The sequence below is a fragment of the Acinonyx jubatus genome, chromosome B1 (assembly GCF_027475565.1).
Source record: "Acinonyx jubatus isolate Ajub_Pintada_27869175 chromosome B1, VMU_Ajub_asm_v1.0, whole genome shotgun sequence".
Taxonomy (NCBI): Eukaryota; Metazoa; Chordata; class Mammalia; order Carnivora; family Felidae; genus Acinonyx; species Acinonyx jubatus.
Window position 1 is genome coordinate 59,535,623 of NC_069382.1, and position 12,528 is coordinate 59,548,150.

Sequence of the window (12,528 nt, forward strand, 5' to 3'; positions counted from 1 at the left end):
GACTGTATGTCATCTAAAAAGTTTTATACAATGTAATTCAAATTCTGATCAAATGAAATAGAATTTTAGGCTCTGTTTCCTTCTTAAAAAAAACTTATTTCTTTATTTTGAGAGAGAGAAAGAGAGGGTGCACGAGCATGAGCCAGGGGATAGGGGAAGAGAGAGAAGGAGAGAGAGAATCCCAAGCAGGCTCTGCTTTGTCAGCATGAAACCTGACCCCATGAACTATGAGATCATACCTGAGCCAAAATCAAGAGTCAGATGTTCAATCAGCTGTGTCAAACAGGCATCCCTGTTTCCTTCTTATTAAGATTAATTTAAAGGTTAACATCCCATTAACCTGGTTCTTTGATTCCTGATCTGTGGAGTCTAGATTTCCAGGAAACATACTGGCACAACACCTTGAATTCATAAAATACTTTCTCCTAGATGATGCTGACCTGTATTTAAATAAGCCATTACTTCATTCTATAAGGTCACCTGTTTCTGTATGTTAAGGTTCATACTGAAGCTGGAGAATAGCATACCTACTACTCCATTGTCTAATATTTAGCATTCAGAAGCATTGCTGTGTGGAATACTATAATAATGTACAGTAAGTCAAACATATAAGACTGAAAGAGACATGATTGGCATAGGAATAAAATACAAGTTCTGAATGCATTAATTTAATTGAGTAGAAATTACTACCTTTTGATTTCTGTAAGGATACTTTACTTAACATCAGGTATCTGGCTAGTTCCACTAAAGTCTGGCTATATTGGAAGCTAAGACAAATTGGGCATCTGGCAGTGCCCAGATCAGACATGGTGAAGCAAAGACCTTATTTTCGAGCCCGTGTTTGTTTTTCATACTTACCTGTATAGTAGTCATATAGTTTGAGAAGCCAAATGGTCATGCAATGAGGAGCCAAGGAAAAGTAGATTGACTAAAATATATAGAAAAGTTGATGTGGATAATAAACAGCCTTCTCTGTAGTAAGGCCTCTTTGGCAACCATTCCTAAAGGACACACATACTAACTAGGTCTGTTCTGAAAAGTCAATTCACTGTGGTTTTCTGTATTTTTTGTTATCGGTCTTCCTATCTGTCCTGCCAAGTCCTCGGTTATATGAATAACTGTTGGCTCCTCCAATCCAGCCATCTCTATTTCTATGAAAAGTGGAAAACAAGATGCCCCAGTTGATCTTTCACTTGGAAGATTTACTTTCTTCAGGGTCCCTTGTAGTCATTCCAAATGGAATTGTAGTATGGTAGTAGACCATTTTTAATATACGCCACCTTACCATCCAGAACATTCTGTAAAAGAAGCTTTTTGTTTCTTATTTAATTTATGGCTTAAACTTACAAACGCGTTGAGACAGGTACTGCACTGGCTCCATAGTTGAACTACAGCACATATCAAGAAATTTCTATAGTGTAATTTACTTGTGTCCTAAGTAACTACTAGAGCTAGATATCTTATATGTCAATTCTACTTAATTGAGCACTCTTTAGTTTTAGGACTCTGTGGCTAGATGTATCTGAAGCCACTTGATTCATTTTGGGCAGCTCTGGTCATATGATCAAATGTCACCTAAAAGTCATACATTTACACTCCATCAGATCCCGGAAATCCAAAGAGCTAATTTGTCAAAGATATTACTTTCTGAAGATGGGATGGCTGTGCTTCAAAAGCTAGTATCATTTTCTATGATCTTCTAATGCAGGTTGCCATCATTATTGTTCAGCATCCCAGCTGACCACAGATACCTCAAGCACATAGTATTACTGGGGCACATAGGTGAGTGGAAGAACAACTTATTGTGCAGTGCAGTTACCAGCTACATAGCCATTTTTTTTCTTTGCATCTCCATAAAATCTGGTAAATTTGGGGCCAAAAAGTAAACTAGGTCAAGGCAGAATTCCAAAATGTTACATATTTACTAGTAATAGATTATTCAAATCATTAAAGGCGTTTATTGGGAAACATGAATGTTGATAAATTAGAAAGACAATTATAGTGACAGAATTTGAGAGAGAAGAAAGCAAAATATTTAGGAAGTCATTTAGTCTAAGTAGGATAGACTAAGGTTCATAATAAAGACCGTGAAAATAATAGTTGAGAAAATGAGACTCCATTGTTAACATGAAGAATAGTTTGGGTTAGTGACTAATTATGTTAGGAAAGAGAAAGGAGTTGAAACGTTGTCCAGATTTCATGTTTTAGCAATTGGTTGAGTAAAGGTTCCTTAACAAAAATAGAGTATGGAGTAAAGTCTCTGGAAAAGGAAAATGAGAAGAATTAAATTTTTTAGCATGCTTACTTTGAGGTGAGGCCTGTTAGATAAGAAAGGCTAAAGGAGAAAATAGAAACTTGAGCAAGTGGTTCAGAAGTCATAATATTTGACTACAGGTAATTAAATCCACTGAGGTTGGTAATTTATCCTTTAAAACTGAAATACAGAGCTGTAGATGCACAGCTACCATTTAGTGACAGTTATTCTTGGCAGTTTCTTGGCTAATCGTTCCATTATTACTATTAACATATTAATTCCCTGATTTTCTTAAAACAATAGTAATTTAAACAGTTAATAAGTATAAACAGTGGCACCTGGGTGGCTCAGTCTGTTAAGCGTCCATCTGGCTCAGGTCATGATCTCACAGTTCATGAGTTCGAGCCCTGCATCAGGCTCTGTGCTGTCAGTGCAGAGCCTGGAGCTTGCTTTGATTCTGTGTCTCCCTCTCTCTCTGCCCCTCCCCCGCTTGTGCTCTGTCTTTCAAAAAGTGAGTAAACATTAATATGTATAAAGATTTTGTGGATCGGGGCGCCTGGGTGGCTCAGTCAGCTAAGCGTCCGACTTCAGCTCAGGTCATGATCTCAGTTTGTGAGTTCGATCCCAGCGTCGGACTCTGTGCTGACAGCTCAGAGCCTGGAGCCTGCTTCGGATTCTGTCTTCTCCTGTCTCTGCCCCTCCCATGCTCATGCTCTGTCTCTCAATAATAAAATTAAACATTAAAAAAATTTTTTTTAATTAAAAAAAAAGATTTTGTGGGTCAAGGATTTGGGGGGAGCTTCTATGAGCAGTTCTTGATTAGGATCTCTCATGCAGTTTGGATCAGTTGTTGGCTGGAGCTCCAGCTACCTGAAGGTCTGACGGCTGATGTTGAAGATGACTCACTCACATGGTAAAGTTGACCACAGTGCCTACATATGTCCATGTAATGTCTTCTTCACAGCTTATGGCCTCAGGATAGCTAGAATTCTGAAAAATAACTAAAGATTTCAAGTGTGATTATACCAGCACAAAGCAGAGTTCTGGCTAATGGATTTCAATAACCTAGATTCAGACTTAATGCGGCTTCTTTTCTACTGCATTTTGTACGTAAGAGTAAGTCACAAATGTCACCACAGATGAAAGAGAAGATGACAGAGATGCCTGTATCAATAGAAGGAAAGTCAAGATTTTTTCAGACATGTTTTAAAACTGCCAAGCTTCCTTGCTAATGGGTTTCCTCTTAGCTTTCTTGTATTAGTTTCCTCTAACTGTTGTAACAAATTGCCACAAACACAGTGGCTAACAAAAACACATATCTATTATATTATTGTTCTAGAGGTCAGAAGTCTGCAACGGGGTCTTATGTGGCCTTAATCAAAGTATGCCTTCATTCTGGAAGTTCTAAGGAAGAATTTGTTTCTTGCTTTTCCTAGCTTCTAGAAGCTGCTTGCATTTCTTGGCTCCTGGCCATATCACCCTGATCTCTGTGTCCATGTATCCCATGTCTTTTTCTGACTCTAGTCATCCTCCCTCCATTTTATAAGGACCTCTGTGATTACATCAGGCCTACTGGATAATCCTGGATAATCTTTCCATCTCAAGATCTGTAGCTTAATCACATCTGCACAGTCCCATTACCATGTAAAGTAATAGGGATTAGAAAATGGATATAATTGTGGCCCATCATTGGGCCTTTCACATCTCTTGATGAGAGATGGAATGTTTACTATATCTTGACACAACAGTTTGAATGCAAACAGAACAGATAGATACGTGGATATTGATCTGGTGGGAACCTCAGTCTACTAAGATCTATAGTTTCAAAATGTATTAATATTTATAAGAGTATGTCAATATAATTTTGCACAAGTCTATAATTTTATAAGTTATAAAGCTAAATTTCCATGAAATTACATAATATATTCTAGCCAACATTGAAAGAAGCATAACTTAGTACCTGATTTGCCTGTCTCCTAGCCTAGTGTTTATTTAATTATACTATTTGCCTTGCAAGGTAATAATAGAAAGCCATAGTTAATAGAAAGCCATAGTCTTGGTGACACTGAGTGCCAAGAAAAACAGTGAAAAGGTATTCATAAAGAATAAATCAGGAAGAAATATAAAAACCTGTACAGACTAACAATGAGTAAAGAATGAATAAGTAATCAGAACCCATCTCACATAGAAACCCTAGAACCTGATGGCTTTACTGGTGAATTTTACCAAATATGTAAAGAATTAACAGATTCTTCTCAAGATCTTCTAAAAAATTGAAAAAGTGGAAACACTTCCAAACATATCCTAGGAGAATAGCATTACCCTGCTATCAAAGCCAGGTAAGGATACTATCAGAAAAGAAAACTTTGGACCAATATCCTTGATGAAGATAGGTGCATAAGTTCTCAACAAAATATTAGCAAACTGAATTTCAAGAACTCATTGAAAGAATTGTACACCATAACCAAGTGGAATTTATCCCTGGGATGTAAGGATCAACATATGCAAAATAATAAATGTAATACATCATTTTAAATGAATGAAAGATAAAAATTGCATGATTTTTGCAATAGATGCAGAAAAACACTAGATAAAATACATCTTCTCATGATAAAAACCTTTAACAGATTTGGTAAAAGTAGTAAAAATTTAAAGCAAAATATTCTTCTAAGATCAGAAACAAGAGAAGAGAACCTACCCTCACCACTCTTATTCAATAGCACCGAAAGTCCTAGCTAGAGCAATTAGACAAGACAAAGAAATAAAAGGCATCCGAATCAGAAAGGAAGAAGTAAAATTGTTTTTATTTGTAGGTGATATAATCTTATATAGAAAATCCCAGAGGGTCTCCAAAATGTTGTTGGAACTAATAAATTCAGTAAAGTTGAAGGATATAAAATCAACATACAGGAGTCAGTTGCATTTCTATAATAACAAAACATTTGAAAAAGAAATAAAAACTATCCCATTCATAACAGCATCAAAAACAATAAAATAACTAGGAATATATTTAACTAAGGAAGTGAGAGATCTGTATAATGAAATCTGTAAGACTTTGATGAAAGAAATTGAAGATATGAAAAAATGTAAAGACTTCCTGTGTTCATGGATCAGAAGAATTAATACTGTTAAAATGTTTATACTGCCCAAAGCAATCTATAGATTTAAGGTAATCCCTATCAAAATCCCAATGGCATTCTCCACAAAAATGGAAATAAAAAGCAATCTGAAAGGTTGTATGGAACCACAAAAGACCCAAAATAGCCAAATCAATCCTGACAAAGACAAACAAAGCTAGAGGCATCACACTTCCTCATTTTAAACTATACTACAAAGCTATAGTAACTAAAGCAGTATGATATTGGCATACGAATAGACACATAGATCAACAGAACAAAACAGACAGCCAAGAATTAATATGCATTCCTGCACATATGGTCAACTAATATTCAACAAGGGGATGAAGAATACCCAATGGGAAAAAGACAGTCTTTTCAATAAATGGTGCTGGGAAAACTGGCTAAACGTAGAAAATGAAATTGGATCTCTGTCTTCCATAACTCATAAAAATTAACCAAAAATGGATCAAAAACTTAAACATAAGACCTGAAAACATAAAACCCCTAGAAGAAAACACAGAGAGGAAAGTCTTTGGCATTGATATTGGCAATGATTTTTTAAGTGTGACACCAAAAGCTCAAACAACAAAAGCAAAAATCAGTTAGTGACGCTACATCGTATTTAAAAGCTTCTGAATAGCAAAACAAACAACAAGATGGGAAAAAAACCACAACTTACATAACAGGAGAACATTTTTACAAATCATATTGGATGAGGGATAAATATCCAAAATACATAAGGAACTCTTACAACTCAATAACAACAAAAACAATAAAAAATTAAAAAATAGACACAGACACTAAATAGACATTTCTCCAGAGAAGAAATCTAAATGACCAATATGTACATGAAATGATGTTCAACATCACTAGTCATCAAAGAAAGGCAAATGAAAGCCAAATTGAGACATTATCTCATACCTGTTAGAATGGCTATCATCAAGAAGATATAGGATAAAAAGTGTTAGCAAAGATATGGAGAAAAGGGAACACTTGTACACTGTTGGTGGGAAAGTAAATACGTATAGCCACTATAGAAAACAATAGAGTGGTTCCTTCAAAAAGTAAAAATAAATCTACCATATGATCTAGCAGTTCTACTTGTGTATAGCCAAAGGAAATGAAAACAGGATATCAAAGATACATCTGCACCATTATTCACAATAGCCAAGGCATAGAAACAACCTAGGCAGACCTAAGCGTCTGCCAAAGAATGAATGAATAAAGGATATGCCATATTCATACATACATGCATGCATATAATATATATGACATAAATACGTATATGCACATTCATATACAATGGAATATCATTCAACCACAATAAAGAAAGACATCCTGCCATTTGTGATAACATGGATAGACCCTGAGGATATTGTGCTAAGTGAGATAAGTCAGAGAAAGACAAACACTAGAAACACTAGTTTATATATGAAATATTAAAAAAAAAGCAAACTATAAAAACAGGAAGTAAAATGGTAGTTATCAAGGGATGGGGTGGGAGGTTAGGACAGATGATTTTTAAGGATTTAAACTTAAAGTTAGTAGTAAATAAACCCCAGAGATCTAAGGCACAGTATCATTAATATAGACAACAATATTGTATTAGCATCCTCAAACATGATAGAGTAGGCAGATAAGAGCGTAATATGACCTGTTCCACTCTTGCAGAGGGCAGAAATCACCAACTACCTCCAGAATGCAAACAGCTGGGGAAAACTCCCAGAAACACACATGCACTCTTCCCTATAACTGCTGCCCTAAAGTAACATCCAACTTCATTATAATACATTTACATTGCGGCTTTGACACCCCTCGGGAGGAATGGCTGCCATGACAGTTCCAACAAGGACCACATAAGGCTAAAAACTCACCCCTCCCAATGGGAGACCCATTATCAGAGACCCATAATCCTTGCAAGTATAAAAAAAAAAAAAAACAGACAACCCTGACACCAGTGCGGTGGCCCCCTCTGAGCCTGCCTGTTCTCCCATTTTGAGTGTACCTTTGCTTTGACCATTATTAAATGCTTGCTTGCTTAAGAGTTTGGCTCTGAATTCTTTCTTGGTCAAACACAAGAACTGAAACCAGGGAACAGGACTATCTGCTAACAAACATGCTTAGAGAGTACATCTTAATTATTTTAACCACCAAAGAGAAAAGATAATTTGGTGACATGATAGAGGTGTTAATCATCACTGCAATGGCGATCTTATTACAATATCTAAATGTATCACATCATTATGTTGTACACCTTAAATTTATACAACATTATATGTTAAAGATATTTCAATTATCTTTTTTACTTTAAAAATTTTTTAATTAAAAAAAAAGTCATTCAGACTCAAGCCCTTCTTATGCTAACTGCATCATGATGAGAAAAAAGGATGCTCATGATGATGGTACATCTAAAAAGAAAATCACAGGCCCAAAATGGGGTTACCTAGGACAAGTCACCAAATAGAGGCTTACTACCTAACCAAATTGCACTTCCAACCTCCTCCAGAAATGTGGTCTTGACTGGTCAGACAGGCATTTTCTGGTAAGTACCAATGAGGTAATCTGTTCCCCTGGGTCCCTTTCAGCCCCCAAAGGAGGATGAAGTAATCTACATAAGGTCCCCTGCTCTTACCCCTAAGGGAAGCTGATCTTCCTGAAGCAATCCTGTCTTTCCATTTGCTGATAGCTTCTTGCTTCCCCCTCCTCTCTATAAGAACCTTCCATTTTGTGTAACTCCTTGGATTACCCTTCTACTTAGTAGTTAGGATGCTGTCCCAATTCATGAATCATTGAATAGGACCAATTAGGTCTTCAAATGTATTTGGTTGCATCTTATTTTTCAATAGTACCAAAATTAAAACTAATCACCTATTCCTATGCTCCACCTTGAAACCAAGCTAAATCCTCCATCATTTTACTTATTTGCCACCCCTCCGTGGACTTGTTATTTACTTTCAGTCTTTAACAACATATATACATAATTTCACTTTCCATTCTGACTAAACCTAAGTGCCTCACTGCTTAGAACTGGATATTATCTTTTCACTTTATCGGTACTTATTCCTAAAGGATGAAAGTATTTGCTGAAGCTGAAGAATTCAGTAATACCCTATATTTATTTTAAGTTAGTTTACTGAGTAAACATGCAGGCATGTATTTGTCTTCCTTAAGAAAAGAGACACCTTTATTAATTTATGTTTCTATTAATTCAAAATAATTTTCAATGTTTATGACAGGTGGCTTGGGGACACCAATCATATTTCTGCAAGAACAAGTGACAGATTTAAGTCCCAGTTCAACAACCCACAGAGAGAACTCTTAGGGTAGTTCTTTAACCTCGTCAGGTGGTTGTCCGCATGAATGCACATTATGTTGGAGACACTGGTTTATAAACTGAAAAAAAAAAATGTTACACAAGCACCAGATATTATTTCTATTCCCCCATTCCTTGTCTTTCTTTCAGAGCAGCTATTTTTCCCTGTAAATCAATAGAGCATCACATTTATCTCTAGGTATAAATAGCACCTTCAGGGATACTGTTAGGGTATGTTTTTAAAACACCAGAAAGATGATTAAGTCATACAGAAGAAAGACTATGGTTCAAGACCTGAATTAAAAAAAAAAAAAAAAGTCTGAATTTATCTGTGTCGAGAACAATGTTTTGAAGGTCATTATCAAGACCATCATAGAGAGTCTAGGCCTGCTTTTTGCCCGCCTGCAGGGTAGAAGCAATTTTTTGCGTATCATTACCTTTAGCTACACTCTACTGTCTTTGTGACCTCCTCTCACAGTGCCCTTATGTTGCTTTTACCCTGAGGAAAGTGTTGACATTGTTAAATATACAGATTCCTGCCTTCCACTCCTGGAGATTCTGGTGGAGTGGGTTCTGGGTAGGGACCAGGAATCTATATTATTGATGTGCCCCAGCTGATTCCTTTGCAGCCAGTAGATGTACCAGGAAACAGAGACCCATTAGAGTCACCTTAGAGTCTGGTCTAGGTAGAGGCACAAAAATAGACCTAAAACTTATTTACAACTCAATTTATGGATTTAGGTCAGTTATGAGACCTAGTTATCTTCATGCAATTCCTACACTACTTTGTGGAATTTGCTGAAGTACTTTCTCTCCCTAAGGGACCTGACTTAAATAGCATTATTACAACTGGTTTTTTTTTTCCAACTTTTATCTCTTCAAAAACCCTCTTTATCTTAGACCCACCGCGTGTGAAGCTCTTATTTATTAAATGTTTCCTTCGTGTTAAGGTAAATGAAAGTAATGAATTTCGAGAAAGTATCTTCTCTTCAAGAAATAGGGTTTTTTTCAACATATAGTTTTTATTTTGCTAGAGTGTCCTCAGCTATGCCGTGGACAGTGTGCTCAGTGTTTACCATATTCTGTCACGTTCCTGAGGAATTGGCTTTCATTTAGTGTTAGGAGATATATTTGAATGACCTCATTAATGATTTGGGGGAAAAGGTCAAGAAATGTATCTTTTACTTAATCCCTTGGTTTCTTGCACAGAATCCATTCAGTGTACATAACACTGACTTGAGGAGGCATAAGCCACTTTCAATAAGTGGCTTCATAAGCATTTTCAATATTAGATCTTGCAATCTTCTCAGAGACAGATATTATTGCCAGTCTCATCTGACGAGGGAGAAACTTGGCTCAAAAGTGATTCTCTTGAAAAGCTCACACAAAATCCTAACCCACCACTTCTCTTATTGATTTTGCCCATAGCGAGCAACATGTTTGGAGATGCAGACTTTGGGGTTAATAGACCTATGCCTCTTTTTCTCCCTTTGCTTTACTTTCCCTTTTTATGAACCCAGGAAGCTCATTTGTAAATACATGTACCCATATTCTCCCATCTAGAAAGGGAAATGATCATATACATGGGAAATTCTCAGCTGAGTTAAGGAAGGGTAAAGCTTTAGCCTTTTAATTTGTCTCAAATATTTTTCCAGGGACACACACACCCGTCTCCATCTTTTCTTCAGCTTTATTCCTCAGTGGTGCCCCCCAAAAAAACTACCGTACAACAAATACATAGACTGTGTAGTATTTAAGGATACAAATCTGTATGAGAAGGGACTTTTGGGGCACCAGAGTGGCTCAGTAGATTGAGTGTCCAGCTTTGGCTCAGGTCATGATCTCACGGTTTGTGGGTTCAAGCCCCACGTCAGGCACTGTGCTGACAGCTCAGAGCCTGGAGCCCGCTTTGAATTTTGTGTCTCCCTTCTCTCTTCTCCTCCCCTGCTCACGCTCCATTGCTCTATCCTACGAAAATAAAATAAACATTCAGAAGGGACTTTTGTGCATTTAGTAAGTTGCTGCTTTGCTCACACAAGAATTAATTAAAGGTGTACCACTAGTAGCTATCTGGGTCACTGGGTCATAATTTAGGAATAGAAAAAATCTAATTGAGTTCAAAATATAGTCAAAGAATTATCCATAAAAGAATGGATAAGAAATGTATAATTTGAAATAGGTTAAGTCAAAGTGTGAAATCAATTAAGAACAGTTAAATATTTATAGATTACACTGATTCTCTGAAGTGTCAATAAAAATAAAATGCAGTAAAATACAATAAGCAAACCAACCAAAAACTGGAGCTTACATTTCCTGAATAAAAACAAACAGTTCTACGTTCAAATGATATTCTCGCTTAAATAACGACAAATAAAAGCAGTGCCCACAATCTCTAAATCCCAAACATTTAATAATGGATAGAGTAGAGCCGCCTACCTGGACTAAATTAATCTCTAGTGTATGTTATGACCTTTCCGATCACTTTTTATTATGTGATTGTCCTTAGTGAATTTTTTCTGATGTGCCTATACCTTTCAAACCTCCGGGGGTGGGGGGGAGAACCTAAAGAGAAAGGTCACAGCACTGCACGGTGTGCAGCTCCAATTTCAAGGGAATATGAAATTCAGATACTGAGCAGCTCTGGATCGCGTCCATGAAGCTGTCAGGAGAAAGCAGCAGCCTTTAATGATCACAGGCCTCTATGTTCAATTGAGTGTGACTAGATGAAGCAAGAATTCAAACGGAGTCTCCGCGGCGAATTGTCTGATTGAGATGTAGCTCTGCAAGAGGAAAATGCTCCCAAGGGACTATGACTACTGAGAAGGCAGGAGCAAAACCTGATTTCAGCCAGGGGAGTGTGCTGGGATGTAGGTGCTGGTAGGATTCTAATCCAGTAAATAAGTAAAGAATGGGTTGAAAGTTTTTAAAGTGCTTTCCTTTTTTTTTGTTGTTTTTTAGATATTCCAGATATTGTTTAGGAAATATTTTTTTTAATTTCTCCAAACCTCAATGAAAAATAATTTTTATTTCAGTAAATCATGGCATCTCTATCAGCATCTTCCCCTCCGCTTGTACCTACATTTCCAAATAGCACGTATTACTTAAGTATAAATAGATCAATTTGTATTGAAATAAAAACAGAATAAAAGGGATAATAGTAGGGGCGCCTGGGTGGCTCAGTCGGTTGAGCGTCCGACTTCAGCTCAGGTCACGATCTCACGGTTCGTGAGTTCGAGCCCCGCGTCAGGCTCTGGGCTGATGGCTCAGAGCCTGGAGCCTGCTTCCGATTCTGTGTCTCCCTCTCTCTCTGCCCCTCCCCCATTCATGCTCTGTCTCTCTCTGTCTCAAAAATAAATAAACATTAAAAAAAAAAAAAAAAGGGATGATAGTATCCAACTTATTTTTTGTGCATAGTATTATTTACATGTAATAAAACTACATTTTATCATACAACCTAAGGATTGGGTTACAAAATGCTATGAAGGATGTTTAAAGTAGAAAGGTATAGAGGTCATGTGATCCAACCCATCCATTTTACAGATGAACAAACTGAGAGCTTCTAGTACCTTGTAAGTAACGGGCATATTAACATTTCCAACATACTTCTCTTTCTCTTTCTAATAAGAACTCTCATCTCAAGTTTTAATAATGAATAATTTTGTGATTGACAAAAGCTTTTTGCTTCTTCTAGTGTGAAACTTCAGTGCAAATTTCTCTGATTTTTCAGATCATATTTCTCTGCTTCTTAATATTCACTCTATGGAAAGCATGGCTATATCATGGGTCTTAAATTAGTATTTGTTCTGTTAAGGTACTAGAAAAGACAAAATCTCGAAATTCCA